The sequence below is a fragment of the Kogia breviceps genome, chromosome 4, assembly GCF_026419965.1.
Source record: "Kogia breviceps isolate mKogBre1 chromosome 4, mKogBre1 haplotype 1, whole genome shotgun sequence".
Taxonomy (NCBI): Eukaryota; Metazoa; Chordata; class Mammalia; order Artiodactyla; family Physeteridae; genus Kogia; species Kogia breviceps.
In genome coordinates this window covers 112,086,966-112,102,297 of record NC_081313.1, presented here as the reverse complement: position 1 = coordinate 112,102,297, position 15,332 = coordinate 112,086,966, and the positions used below count along the sequence as shown (strand labels likewise).

Genomic DNA, 15,332 nt, shown 5'->3' with positions numbered 1-15,332 from the left:
CCTGCTGCTCAAAGGGCAAAACTCAAGCTTCTGACCATAAGACCCTACGTGATCTTACCCCTGCCTACCACATGCTGACCACCGCCCCCATCCTCACCACTTCCCAGCCAAACTGGCCTCCTTCCATTTCCCGAAACAAATCAAACAGTCCATGATTCAAGACCTGTGCACAGGTGTGCTCTCTGCCTGGAATGGTCTACGCAGCCTAAGCACATCTGACTTTTCATCCTTCAAGTTTCAGCTTATGTCACAGAGGTCTATGCCAGCTGCCTTATCTACAGAAAGCCCACCACCCAATCAGCCAGCTTCTTCAGAGCACCCATCACAATGTGTTTGTTGAGCTACTTGTTGAATGTCCTTCTCCTTGGGAATATACATTCCTTGAGAGTAAAAAGCGCAACTATTTGGATCCCTGCTGGCGCCCCAGCACATAACAGGGGCTTGGTACACATGGAGTGCCGAGAGCGTGTTCTTGTCTCCTCCCTCTAGAAGTGTGGGACCACACAGCCCAGCTGGCCTGCTCGCAGCTTGCTGGAGCAAACACCCCAGCCCAAGATTTCATCCCGTTTGCACAGCCAGCCTTCCCTGTCTTAACCTCACACATTTTCCAGGAGGCTTTATTTGGTTGGGCCCCTGGCTAATGATCAATGTCAACTCAGTAATAGGGCAGCAATTTGGTGGCAGATGTTTTCTTGGCAACACTAGCCATTGGTCTTAGTGGGGGCCTTGGGTCTGGACTTGAAACACCAATGCCCAATGCCAGCCCCCTTTTAAAGACCTCTCCACAAATAAACTCAAATAAACACCCTGGGCCTCCATTAACGCCCTTCCAGCTGACCCTGGAAACAGTGGGCCTTTCAGGACTGCTACTGCAGCAGCTCCCCAGGCAGTTAAAACACCCCAACCTGGCCTCTGGCCTCTCCTCTCTGGGGGCCACCAGGCCTACCCAGCCTGCCACCACACACAGCAGGATTTCGTCTTCCTCCTTAAAAAAAGGGGGGGTGGGGAGGCTTTCAAGCAGGCAATTTACCATTCCAGACACAATCTTTCAAAGAGAAACAAAAACTCTCCCTGTCTGAGGCAGACCACTAAGGCGTGTATGTAATAAGATGCTAATACAATTTAATCATATTTCGGCTGGAAAACCTGTCCTCAGAGCCTGCTTGTGTTGGGAAGGCCAGACATTCAGAAAACAAGAGCTGCACACTGTTAAACCATTTTAAACAGGGGTCAGAGCCCCACTCTTTCCTATCTATCATTAACTTTGATGCCTTCTCAGGGACAGTAACTGCCATGACAAAAATGATTTTGTATACACAGATGCTCAAACTTACTTCTCCAATCATGGGGGAGCCTAACCCTCCTCCAACACCCATCATTGCCCACCTGCAATTCCAAGTGTCCCAGGGGGCACCCAGCTCCCCTAGAACACACTGTCCACACCCACCCTCCAGACCCAGTTCTGGGGACATACCAAGGGGATCCTGGGAGACAGAAAGGGGCTTTGTCTACTTTGTCCTTCAGCACCTTCGCACCCTACCCTCCACCTCAGAGAGGGCAAAGCTCAGTCCACTCGTTCCCATGGATGGCTGCCCAATGGCAACTGCAGGGTCCTTCTGATCCCTTCTTCAGAGAAGGGAGCTGGCTCTCTGGCCTAGCCTAAAGGGGAGAGATCAAAGGTCAGCTGCATTTGGGTCCTATCCAGGTCATTAATAATAATAGTAAGAAAGGCTAATACTAATCAAGTGCTTACCACATGCCTGGCTTTGTGCTTAGTCTTCTTTATGCAATATATCGCTTAATCCACACACCCACCATGAGGCAGATACTGTTATTAACCCCAATTACAGATGAAGAAACTGAGGCACAGAGCAATTGCCACAGCTGGTGACTGCAAAGCTAGCATTCAAACCTAGACTGTCTGGCTCCAAATAGTGCACCTTACCCCCCGACAGGGGGTACGGGGTACAGTGTACAGTGCACAGACCTACAACTCCCAGGTATGGCTGGGGTATTCCAGATTCCTATGGGTTTTCTGAGAATCTTCCTGGGTTCCTCATCTTTGAAACATATAGTGAGGGTCCTATGTGGAGGACAGGACAAGCAAGGGGGACCCCCCTTCCTCATAACTCTGACTTGGCCTCCCCTTGGAGAACCTAAAGGGAAAACTGTGAGGACCACAAAGAGACTGCTGGATGAGCTGTTAAGAATTTGGACTGGAAGCCTCTGACTTGGGTCTTGGGTATAAGACAAGTACCTCCCTGTTAACTGGAACACTGATTAACCAGAATACCTTGCCCCCAACCTCAAGGATGTGGAAATCAGTGTCAAAAGCCTAACCTCATGATTCTGGAAGAACTTGGGGGCTGGGGATCAGCAGTCCCACCTCACCTGTCAACGAAAGCTAAGTGGAGATTTCTGACAGCCTCTTGGATCAGTGTTATTGGCTGTTTAGCCAGGCAATTTAGGGAAAGGAAAAGCCCGTTGGATGGGAAATGTTCTGGACACATTTGCTGCATCCCGAGCCCAAACAACTCTATCCTTAAACACTTCAGCTCCAAAAGTGCTGGGGTGACCCTTGGCTAAACAATTTCAAAACCAACATTCACTGCAGTTCTTGCTGCCTGGGGCGAGGACTTCCCTCAGTGAGGCATTTGCTGTGGAACCAAATGCTTTTCCACTCTAAACAACAGCCAACAGCACTTGGGACAACTGAGAGGCCTCCAGATCAAACAAACATCCCTTTTTTCCCCTACCATGCAAACTTTCTCAATAAATTATTCGCCCACTTCGGATCAAAGCCTGTTTTTGCAGCCTGTGACCTAAAAAGCAAATAGCATCTCTTAAACATAAAAGCCCTCCTCCTGCATGGGTCGGCTTTATTACTCATTCCTTCCTCTTACAGTTACTCTGTTGTTATTTTCCTTCTCTTCTTGTTAGATCACTTTGCGAGTCCCAACCCGCCTGAGGAAGATGGGATGGGAGGGATGGTGCCTTCACTTGGGGCCCTAAGGTGGGAGATGAAGTCAGGGTAGGGGAGAAGCCAGCACCCTGGGAACCCAGGAGACAGGGCCAGGCCTGGTTGGCAGCTCCCTGCCCAGCTCTTCTGCCAAATGTCCTACTGGGAATTTTACCAGTGAAGGGAGTTAATGCCACCCTGGCAGGAGGGGCCAGGCAGGCCTACCACCACCCAGGCCCAGGACTCAGTTTGCAAACATAAACGTTAAAGGGACATCCTCACAGCTTGTCTGGACTCAAAGCTCAGGGCTCCTCCCCCTTGCAACAAAGGCAAGGTGGCAGGTCAGTCGTGCCCACTCAGCTCCTCAGCTAGGAGTGCAAACACGACGCCTCCTGATGACACCCTGCACACTCAGACCCTGTATGAAACTTTGTGTCTTGGAATCCCGCAGTAGATGGGGGCGGCGGGGGGGTGGGGTAAAGGAGTGGGAGAGAATGTTAAGCGCGGGGCAAGGTTTGGGAGTCTGCAGAGACGAGAGGCGCCGGATGCTTCCTGCCCTTGGCACCGAGCAAAGGGAAACACAGCCCTTCCCGTTCCCAGTAGCCCAGGGCAAGAGATCTGTGTTCAAGGTGCTAAGGAAAAAATGTCCCGGCCGGCAGCAGAGGTTAAGGGGATTGGGAGGGGGTGGCGCGCGCCTCCAGCCTGCCCCTAAAGGCAGTCCGGGGGACAGCAGGCTGGAGGCGCGCCGGCGTGATTCCGACCGCGGGAGCCGGGAGGAGGAGCCGGAGGTGGCTGCGGGGGGCTCCGGCCCAGTCGAAGGAAGGGCAAGAAGCGGTTCGGGCCGGGGGTGGCGCCAGGAGGTGGCCTTAGCCCCCGGGGCTGGAGGAGGGGCTTAGGCGTAGCGGGTGAGGGCAGCCGAGCCCCTTGGGGGGTAGCAGCTGTGTGTGTGGGGATGGTGTGTTACGTGTAGGGAGGGTGGGTGTCCTGGGCCTCTAGAAGCTATAGCGAAGGCTTCCTGCTTGTCTCGCAGACATTCCCCTTTTCTGACATTAAAGCTACGAGTCATCAGGCTGACCCTCTCTCATCCCTTGGCCTGAAGAAGAGGGTGTCTCAGGGCCCAGGGATAAGCGGGAATGGACCGGAGGGAGCCACAAGTCTGCATCCAGGCGGGGAGGAGGCGGGCAGGAGCGGCTCCGCAGGCGCAGGCGAGTGGGTGGGAAGGAGGGAGGGAGAGAGGGGAGAGGGAGGAAGGAGGTGAGGCCGGGAAGATGCCTCTGCCGGGGGCGGGGCGGGGCCGGGAATCCGGGAGAGGGACTGCAGCGGTGCTTGGTGGGGGCGGGGGCTGCAATGTCACTCATTTGGGAGTCAGGTGTGTAAGTCCCAGGCTCGGGCCGCCGCTTGCCTACATCTTCCCGGTACTACCCAGGGCTCAGGGGTGGAGGTGGACGGCAGGGGACTGCAGAACCGTCCCCAGAACGGGACGCGAACCGGCAGACTTGGGAGAAGGTAAACAAGGGCCACGCCCCCTGCCGTCGCCCCGCGGGCGCGCACCCGCCGCTCCGGCCGCCGCCGGTACATTTCCACTCCCAGCGCTTCTCCCCCGCTGGACTCTCGCGCAGCCCTGGAGGGGGGGCTGCCCCCGACCCCCAGCCCGCGCCCCCCGCGCTGGGGCTGCGCACCCTCCATACTCACCTGGAAAGGGTATCCCCCGCCCCTCCAAAAAACTGTGCTTAATTTGTGCAGAGCCTCCGCGTCCGGGAGCTGAGCATGCTGCCCCCGCGTGCAGAGCCCGCGTGCACCCAGCCCGGAGAGGGGGCGACAGGGCGGAGGCGGTGGCCCCCGGAAGGTGTCTGGGACCGGACCGGCTGCACGTGAGCCCAACGCAGGGTCATGTGCACCGGCTCAGCCCGGTTCGGCGCCCGGACGTGCTGCGTATCAACAAAATAAACTCGGGGAGACAGGAGGGCAGATAGCCCCGGGTCCTCCGAACCCACGTCCCCGGCCGCGCGACCTCCTCTCCGCACAGGTCTCCCGCCGCAGCCCCTCCGCCCTGCCAGAGCCCGCGGGGCAAGTTGCAGCCCCGGCGCGCCCCCGCCCGCCCGCGCCCCCTCCCCGGCCCGGGGGCGCTTTGCCGCAGTCATTAATAAAGAAGGTCGCCAAGCTCACCCTTCCAAAAGTTGTTGTTGCATGCGCCCCTCTCAGCCTCCCCGCAATGTACTCTTTAAAACACGACTGACCAACATGCGCAATCTCTCTCCCCTGTGCTGTGCATCGGCACCCCCCCCCCCCCCGCGCGCTGGCTTCCTAGAACAAGCAGCCAGCAGGAGAGAGAGGGAGCGAGCGAGCAAGAGAGAGAGAGAGCGCGAGGGAGCGAGGAGCGCTGGAGATCTGTTGCAAAAACACAAAATAACGCCGTGGAGATGCGCAGGGCCAGTCGCCGGGGGCTGGATCTTACCTTGCTCCGCGGTGCCCTTCCGAGGGCCGCTAACCCCGGCTATGCGCCGCGGCTGGGGCCGGCGTGGGAAGGATGCTCCTGAAACCCAGAGCTCCTGGGGCCGGCGCGGGCGGGCGGGGGGCGCGCATCCATCCGGGGTCGTGGCGAGGGAGGCGGCCGGGCCCGTGGGGTCCCCGGCACCGCACCCGGCCGGGGACTGTCAGCCCGCCAGACCTAAGCCCTTGCCGCTAGGAGTGGGTGCAAAGTAACTCCATGGACGCTTCTAACCCACCCCCCCCAAATAGCCTCCAACTGCGATGGCCGCGGTCGGCACCATTCACCAACCCCCCCTGTGTATGTTTCTGTTTCTTTTTAAACCAAGACTTCCTTGTGATCTCTTTAGAAAAAAAAAAATGTGTTGGGGTGGGGGTGGGGTGGGGGCGGGCGGGAGGAGCGAGGGAGGGGGAGTAGCCACTTTTTTCTTATTCACTCGGATTTCCACTCCTGACACCCCCCCCCGCCCCTACACCCCCCCCGCCCAGTTGTTTGGCTTCAGCTGCGGGTTCAGGTAGCACTGCAGGCCTCCGGGGGGAGGGTACCCTGCCGGACCGCCCTCTTGCCTGCACCTCGGGCCTGGACTCCCCACGGGCTCTGGGGCGCCCCCAGCCCGCCCTGTCCCCAGGGCCGGGCCCAAGCGGCGGCTGCGCCCGTGCAAGTCCCATCAGGTCTGCTCACACTTCACACACTCACACACATACCCCGCCCCTCCACTCTCTCACACTTTCTGCTCACACCCCGCCCCCTTCGCGCCCCAGACCCGGGCGGCGCCCCCCGCAACCTTACAAAAAAAAAAAAAGCAAGCTTATACTTAAAAAAATCTTTTGGCGCCATATTAATGACGTACTTAAAATTTGCCATTTCTCCCTGCGTCAAAAAGACGTTTCTTTGCAAATAACAGCCTGAAGGCGACACTCGCGGAGGGAACGAGGTTTGCACTGAGCACCCCGCCTCCCGGGGTTCCAGCGCTGGAAGACCCTCGCTCTAGGCCCTGATCCTGAATCGCTGGTTTTAAAATGCGAAACGAATAAATCGCGTGGCGTTTCGCAGCGCCAGAAGTGAGCAGAAAGTGCTGGCAGGAGCGGAGGGGAGGGGCGCGCGCGAGTCTGGGGGAGGGGGCGCGGCTCTCCTCCCCCACCCACAGCAGATGGAAACTAACATGCCGGGCGGGGGAAACTTGAAATTGTGGGCGACCTCAAGAAGGAGGGGCGGTCCGTAGAGAGGGTCCCTCTCGGGTTCGTCGCCCCCTCCCCCCGCCCGAGTGCCTCCTGGCGCCCAGCTCTGCCCCGCATTTCCGGGGGGTAGGGAACGCAGTGATGGGTGGGTGGGTGGCTGCATGTCCTGGGCCCGGTAGGAGTTTGCCCCGGGGTAGCTACCTCCCCCTTGCTCGTCCTTCCCAGTCCCCCTAAAGGGTTAAAAACCAAGGGGCAACTTCCAAGGATTGGCACTTGGCGAGGAAGCGGGGCGCCCCTCTCCCCACCCTTCGCCTCCTCGCCCCTCCTCCTCCGGCTCCACTTCCCGACTTGACCTTGTGGTGCACAAACAGTGCGCTGGGATCCTCGCAGTTTCTGGAAGAAGAGCTTGCGCTCGCCAGGCAGGCGGGCTGTCGGGCGGCTCTCGGGCGGTGGCGGGGCCTTGGGTCCGTTCCCGGAGCCGCGGGCCACACCCACCCAACCCGCTGCGCCCGCCGCGCTCACCTTCTCTCGAGGAAGGAGCAGGGCTGGCCTTCTGGATGGGGAGAAGTGGGGGGCAAGCTGCAGCCTTCTCAGATGCTCCCAGCTAGGGAGGGGGTGGTCTGGTCTCAGGCGGGGTTTTGTGGGGGGAAACCTGGAAGCCTGGCCCAATATCCTCAAAGCATCATTGCCAACTTTTTCTTCCCCCTCCTTTTTGGCTGCCCCTCAAAGATGATCCAATAATTTCTTCACCTCACCTTTGGCTTTGAAGGCACGTGGATGAGTTGTGAAGTGGGACCGAAACCACCTTCCCTCTCCAAGACTGAAGTTTGCTTATTCTTTCTTTCCCCTCCACCCCTTCTGTGGAAAGATAAATATTCAATTTACATAAGATGACATTTATGTGACAATTAAGAAGATTCCCCGGTGGAATGTTGTGAACACATTTGCTTATAGGAGAAATAAATCTAATAATAAACAAACTCATAATAACAGCACAAATCCTCTGACAGGGTGGATTGTCTACACAAAAGAGGGAGATGATGGATGCTGAAATAAGCACTTTTTGCAACAGGAAAGAAATACGAGCTCAAAGAGAGTCACTGCAACATTTCCTTGGCCTTCATTCACAAAGTCTGGGGAGGCTTGTCTGGCAAGACTGAGGGGCTAGGTATCACCTCCCAATTAGACCTGGTTCTAGCTTTTAGTGGTCAGTTGGTAGGATTTTCCCAACCTCAAACTCAGTGCCTAGAAACAGATGCTGCAGGTTGTGAGCACGTAATGAAATGGTTAAATACCTGGGCTCTATTCCTGGCTCTGAAGTTCAGAGGCTGCTTCATGTGGGCAAGTGAATTCATCTCTGGGTCTCTTTTTCCTCTTTTGTAGAATGGGGTAGTTGGAGGCTTCCTGAGGCCCTGTGTGTGTGTGTGTGTGTGTGTGTGTGTGTGTGTATACACACACACTATATGTGTACAGCAGGGCCTGGCTCAGAGTACATAGTGCACATTAGCACTTTTTCCTGGTGCCTACATTTTGGAAGGGTGTGAATACACTCCCTGAAAGCTCTTAGCACTGAGAAACTGAGGGACATACACAAGATCTCCCAGTGTGGGCAAAAGGGAAGGCCAGGAGAAAAAACTGTAAATGATTGTGGCCTTCATGGTCAAGATCCAGATGGTAGCCACACATATGAGGTGAGAGTGGAGGTACCAATTTACAGTGCCCCAGTTCAAGGGGACTGCTCTTGTTGGGTCTAGTTGCAGAGGGTTTACATGCAGGAGAGGACTGGACAGGCTCCTCCTCTTAGCCATCAGGATCCCATGGCAAGCAGTTATAAAATGATCTAGAGGAGGAAGAGGGAGTGGATGACCATTTACAGGGCACCTGCTCTGTGCTGTGGACTGTTAGTCATCACATTTCATCCTCACAAAAACCATGCTACCTATTCAGAAGGGTTTAGCAGCTTACCAACAGTCACACAGCTAGCAAGTGGTGGCAGAACAGGCACCTAGTCCAGCAGACCCCAGGACCTATGTGTTTTCCATTTTACCACACTTTACCACACCAGAAATAAAAAGAATTAGTATTATTGGTTTGATCAGGGATGGGAGCCTCATCTCTATATTGGCAAAAAGAAGGAATTTTATGAGCAGCACTTTGTTTCTGAGGTGGTCCCCTGAGTCTGGGTACGATCCAGATCACCTAAAGAGTCCTTGGAAGACACTTCTTGTTTAGGATCGGGCGCTCCATCAGAATCCTTGACTTCCCACAGCTCTCTGCTACTGTTTAAGGTTAACCTTGGAAATGTAAATAGAATGATAGCATTAAAGCTAATTATAACTCCTTAATCCTTCTTAAAAGTTGCACAAATCATTCATTAACTTTTTACAAAAAAAAAAAGAGAAGAAACATGGTGTCCTTGGAGATGTAATCATTCATTTTTTTCAACAAATATTTATTGAGTGCCTTCTGTATTCCAGGCATCATTCTGGGTGCTAGGAACACAGAACAAACATGACAGACAAAAATGCTTATTCTCATGCAACTCACTTTCTACTTAAAGGAAATACACAATTTTTTTTTTTTTTTTTTTTTTTTTTTTTTTTGCGCTACGCGGGCCTCTCACTGTTGTGGCCTCTCCCGTTGCGGAGCACAGGCTCCGGACGCGCAGGCTCAGTGGCCATGGCTCACGGGCCCAGCCGCTCCGCGGCATGTGGGATCTTCCCGGACCGGGGCATGAACCCGTGTTGCCTGCATTGGCAGGCAGACTCTCAAACACTGCGCCACCAGGGAAGCCTACAATTTTTTTAAAAGTTAAAAAAATATTATATTTGAAGGTAAGTGCTGTGGAGAAAAATTAAGTAGAAAGGGGGATAGGGAATGTGAGGATGCAATTTAAATAGAGTTCTCAGGGAAGAGCTGGCTGAGAAGGTGGCTTTTGAGTAAAAGGAGGTGAAGGAATGAACTGTGAGAGTTTATGGAGGAAGAGCATTCTAAGCTAGGGCTTCTTAACCTGGAGTCATAGACACCTCCCTCCAGAGGTCTGAGTATAGAATTCAGGGGGTCTCAACCTTAGACAGGAAACAAAAACTATTTAAAAAAAAATTTTTTTTAAACATCTTTATTGGAGTATAACTGTTTTACAATAGTGTGTTAATTTTTCCTTTACACAAAGTGAATCAGTTATACATATACATATGTTCCCATATCTCTTCCCTCTTGCATCACCCTTTCTCCCACCCTCCCTATCCCACCCCTCTAGGTGGTCACAAAGCACAGAGGTGATCTCCCTGTGCTATGCGGCAGCTTCCCACTAGCTATCTAATTTACATTTGGTAGTGTATATATGTCCCTGCCACTCTCTCACTTCGTCACAGTTTACCCTTCCCCCTCCCCATATCCTCAAGTCCATGCTCTAGTAAGTCTGTGTTTTATTCCCGTCCTACCACTAATCTCTTCATGACATTTTTTTCCCCTTAGAGTCCATATATATGTGTTAGCATACGGTATTTGTTTTTCTCCTTCTGACTTACTTCACTCTGTATGACAGACTCCAGGTCCATCCACCTCATTATAAATAACTCAGTTTCATTTCTTTTTATGGCTGAGTAATATTCCATTGTATATATGTGCCACATCTTCTTTATCCATTCATCTGTTGATGGACACTTAGGTTGCTTCCATGTCCTGGCTATTGTAAATAGAGCTGCAATGAACATTTTGGTACATGAGTCTTTTTGAATTATGGTTTTCTCAGGATATATGCCCAGTAGTGGGATTGCTGGGTCGTATGGTAGTTCTATTTGTAGTTTTTTAAGGAACCTCCATACTGTTCTCCATAGTGGCTGTATCAATTTACATTCCCACCAGCAGTGCAAGAGGGTTCCCTTTTCTCCACACCCTCTCCAGCATTTATTGTTTCTAGAGTTTTTGATGATGGCCAATCTGACCGGTGTGAGATGATATCTCATTGTAGTTTTGATTTGCATTTCTCTAATGATTAATGATGTTGAGCATTCTTTCATGTGTTTGTTAGCAATCTGTATATCTTCTTTGGAGAAATGTCTATTTAGTTCTTCTGCCCATTTTTGGATTGGGTTGTTTGTTTTTTTGTTATTGAGCTGCATGAGTTGCTTATAAATTTTGGAGATTAATCCTTTGTCAGTTGCTTCATTTGCAAATATTTTCTCCCATTCTGAGGGTTGTCTTTTGGTCTTGTTTATGGTATCCTTTGCTGTGCAAAAGCTTTTAAGTTTCATTAGGTCCCATTTGTTTATTTTTGTTTTTATTTCCATTTCTCTAGGAGATGGGTCAAAAAGGATCTTGCTGTGATTTATGTCGTAGAGTGTTCTGCCTATGTTTTCCTCTAAGAGTTTGATAGTGTCTGGCCTTACATTTAGGTCTTTAACCCATTTTGAGTTTATTTTTGTGTATGGTGTTAGGGAGTGTTCTAATTTCATACTTCTACAGGTAGCTGTCCAGTTTTCCCAGCACCACTTATTGAAGAGGCTGTCTTTTCTCCACTGTATATCTTTCCCTCCTTTATCAAAGATAAGGTGACCATATTTGTGTGGGTTTATCTCTGGGCTTTCTGTCCTGTTCCATTGATCTATATTTCTGTTTTTGTGCCAGTACCATACTGTCTTGATTACTGTAGCCTTGTAGTAGAGTCTGAAGTCAGGGAGCCTAATTCCTCCAGCTCCATTTTTCGTTCTCAAGATTGCTTTGGCTATTCGGGGTCTTTTGTGTTTCCATACAAATTGTGAAATTTTTTGTTCTAGTTCTGTAAAAAATGCCAGTGGTAATTTGATAGGGATAGCATTGAATCTGTAGATTGCTTTGGGTAGTAGAGTCATTTTCACAATGTTGATTCTTCCAATCCAAGAACATGGTATATTTCTCCACCTATTTGTATCATCTTTAATTTCTTTCATCAGTGTCTTGTAGTTTTCTGCATACAAGTCTTTTGTCTCCTTAGGTAGGTTTATTCCTAGATATTTTATTCTTTTTGTTGCAATGGTAAATGGGAGTGTTTTCTTAATTTCACTCTCAGATTTTTCATCATTAGTCTATAAGAATGCCAGAGATTTCTGTGCATTAATTTTGTATCCTGCAACTTTACCAAATTCACTGATTAGCTCTAGTATTTTTCTGGTAGCATCCTTAGGATTCTCTATGTATAGTATCATGTCATCTGCAAACAGTGACAGCTTTACTTCTTCTTTTCCTATTTGGATTCCTTTTATTTCTTTTTCTTCTCTGATTGCTGTGGCTAGAACTTCCAAAACTATGTTGAATAAGAGTGGTGAGAGTGAGCAACCTTGTCTTGTTCCTGATCTTAGTGGAAACGGTTTCAGTTTTTCACCATTGAGAATGATGCTAGCTGTGGGTTTGTCATATATGGCCTTTATTATGTTGAGGAAAGTTCCCTCTATGCCTACTTTCTGCAGGGTTTTTATCATAAATGAGTGTTGAAGTTTGTCAAAAGCTTTCTCTGCATCTATTGAGATGATCATATGGTTTTTCTCCTTCAGTTTGTTGATATGGTGTATCACGTTGATTGATTTGCGTATATTGAAGAATCCTTGCATTCCTGGAATAAACCCCACTTGATCATGGTGTATGATCCTTTTAATGTGCTGTTGGATTCTGTTTGCTAATATTTTGTTGAGGATTTTTGCATCTATGTTCATCAGTGATATTGGCCTGTAGTTTTCTTTCTTTGTGATGTCTTTGTCTGGTTTTGGTATCAGGGTGATGGTGGCCTCATAGAATGAGTTTGGGAGTGTTCCTCCCTCTGCTATCTTTTGGAAGAGTTTGAGAAGGATAGGTGTTAGCTCTTCTCTAAATGTTTGATAGAATTCGCCTGTGAAGCCATCTGGTCCTGGGCTTTTGTTTGTTGGAAGATTTTTAATCACAGAAAAACTATATTTTAATTTTCACTAGTTAAAATTTGGCATGTTCTTTGATTATGAATGTAGACAGCAAATCACAGTGATATTAGCAGCACCTGTGACACTGTTGCCAGTAGAAATCACGGATATTTTCACATCACATTATAGTTGTTGCAAATATCTTAAAATACCATGACACTCATCACTACTTCAAACTTATGCTGCTAGCTCTTGTAATTTAATGAATTAATAAGAAACACATACATTACTATATTACACATTTTAAAAATATTTTGAGAGTTGTATTTCAGTATAGTTGGTCTTCTTTATAATTTATGAAGCTTATTTTATGGATTTAAAGATATTATACTCAGGAGTCCACATGCATCACAGGCTGCCAAAGGGGTCCATAGCATGAAATAAAGGTTAAGAACCACTGTCTACACAGATACCAGTGAGTGCAAAAACCTTGAGGCAGGAATGTGCTTAATATGTACACGTACAAGGAAGAGATTATATAGGGCATTGTTAAGAATTTGGCTTTTGCTAGGGATAATATGGAGGGTTTTGAGCAGAAGAATGACATGTTCTGACACTGGGTTTTGCAGGTCACTCTGCTGCCAGATGAAGGACAAACTGAAGGGGAAAGGCTGAAGCAAGAAGATCAGTTAGGAGGTCATAACAATAAAACAGGTGGGAGAGGATGTTAACTTGGACTAGAGTAGTAGCAGTAGAAGTGGTCAAATTCTGTATATATTTTGAAGATAGCTCTGACAGGATTTGTTGATGGGGTGTGAGAAAACAAGAAGTCAAATTTGACAATAAGAGTGTTTGCCTTGAACCAATGCAAAGAGGGAGCTTCCATTAACCTAGATGGGGGAAACTGTGGAAGGAATAGGTTTGGGGGAAGAATAAGGAGCTCAGCATTAGACATGTTAAGCTTGAGATGCATATTAGGTATCTAAATGCAGCCATCCTGTAGGCAGCTAGAAATGGCAGCCTTAGCCCAGGGACCAGGTCTGGGGAAGATACCATTTGAGAGTCTTCGGCAGATGGATGGTACTTAAAGCTATAGGGCTGTTTGAGATCACCAAGGAAGTGGGTGTAGAAATAGAAGAGGTCCAAGGATGGCAACTTTGGGCACTGCAAGGTTAAGAGGTCTGGAAGATGAAGAAGAATCAGCAAGATGGTGTTTAAAAAGAAGTATCCAGATGTTTCTCCAAAGAAGAGATACAAATGACCAATAAGCACAAGAAAAGATGCTCAACATCACTAATCATTAAGGAAATGCTACACTGAGGTACCGCCTTACACCCCTTAGGATGGCTACTATTAATCAAACAAACAAACAAACAAACAAACAGAAAATAACAAGTGTTCGCAAGGATGTAGAGAAATTAGAATGATTGTACACTGTTGATGGGAATGTAAAATAGTACAACCACTGTAGAAAACAGTATGGCAATTCCTCAAAAAATTAAAAATAGAGTTACCATATGATCCAGCAATTCCATTTCTGGTATGTACTCAAAAGAATTGAAAGCGGGGTCTTGAACAGGTATTTGTACACTCATGTTCACAGAGAATTATTCACAATAGCTAAAATGTGGAAAAAAACCAGTGTCCACTGATGGATGAATGTATAAGCAAAATGTGGTATATATACGGAATGGAATATTTTTCAAATTTAAAAAGGAAGGGGGCTTCCTCGGTGGTGCAGTGGTTGGGAATCTGCCTGCCAATGAAGGGGACACGGGGTCGAGCCCTGGTCCAGGAAGATCCCACATGCGGTGGAGCAACTAGGGATGTGCGCCACAACTGCTGAGCCTGCGCTCTGGAGCCTGCGATCCACAACTACTGAAGCCCGTGTGCCACAACTACTGAAGCCTGCACGCCTAGAGCCTGTGCTCCGCAACAAGAGAAGCCACCGCAGTGAGAAACCCGCGCACCGCAATGAAGAGTAGGCCCCTCTCCCCGCAACTAGAGAGAGCCCGCGCGCAGCAACGAGGACCCAACGCAGCCAAAAATAAATTAAATTTTAAAAAATAATAAAATAAATAAAATAAAAAGGAAGGAAATTCTGCAATAGGTTACAATGTGGGTGGACCTTGAGGTCCTTATGCTGAGTGAAATAAGCCAGTCACAAAAAGACAAATGTTGTATGATTCCACTTGTACGAGATATCTAGAGTAGTGAAATTCATAGAGACAGAAAGTAGAATGGTGGTTGCCAGGGGCTGGGGAAAGGGGAAAATGGGGAGTTATTGTTTAACGGATATAGAGTTTCAATTTTACAAAATCAAAGAGCCCTGGAGATGGATGGTGGTGATGGTTGCACAATAATGTGAATGTACTTAATATCACTGAACTGTACACTTAGAAAAGGTTAAGATAGTAAAATTTATGTTATGTATATTTTCCCACATTAAAAAAAAAAATTGAAAAAAAAAAGTGAAAAAAGAAGCAACAGCATTCAGAGAGATAGAAGGAATATCCTGGAGCCAAGTGAAGAGAGTTTCAGGAGGGAGGAAAGCCCTATGTCCAAAGCTGCAAAGGCGTCAGGTAAGATAAGGACTGACAATTGATCATTAGGTTCAGCCAGATGGAGGCCACTGGTGATCTTGACAAGAGCCATGTCAACAGAGTGGCAAGAGCACAAGTTTGAATGAGTGAAGACAGTGGGAATATTTATAGTTGTTACAGCTTATTTCAAGATACCACCTGAAAATGAGAGGTAATCTGTATATACATGATTGTAGAAATGGATAATTATATACGTGTAGAAATGCAATTGAAACTACTTTTGTTGAGGACATT

At 48.9% G+C, this 15,332-nt stretch overlaps 1 protein-coding gene and 1 long non-coding RNA gene across 14 annotated transcripts in view; one reads left to right on the top strand and one right to left on the bottom strand.

Moving 5' to 3' along the window:
• The window catches only part of JADE2 (jade family PHD finger 2), a 51,343-nt gene extending 44,261 nt beyond the window's left edge, over positions 1–7,082 (bottom strand). For 3 of the 12 annotated variants that reach the window (XM_067031655.1, XM_067031658.1, XM_067031654.1), the window contains exons 1-2: positions 5,415–6,126; positions 1,475–1,659 (exon numbers count right to left, since the gene is read on the bottom strand). The gene's annotated coding sequence lies outside the window, so the exon portion shown is untranslated. Of the gene's footprint in view, positions 1–1,474; positions 1,660–5,125; positions 5,245–5,414; positions 6,127–6,978 lie in introns of those variants that run through there. The other 9 variants (XM_067031653.1, XM_067031656.1, XM_067031661.1 and 6 more) reach the window with 6 other exon arrangements.
• LOC131754406 (uncharacterized) lies at positions 3,694–5,130 on the top strand. 2 transcript variants are annotated; one of them, XR_010840238.1, is made up of 4 exons: positions 3,694–3,864; positions 3,990–4,164; positions 4,386–4,465; positions 4,703–5,130. It is a non-coding gene; the product is annotated as an uncharacterized lncRNA (long non-coding RNA). The 2 variants fall into 2 exon arrangements; XR_009335267.2 differs by having other exon boundaries at positions 4,329–4,465; positions 4,703–5,115.
• Positions 7,083–15,332: the final 8,250 nt, after the last annotated feature.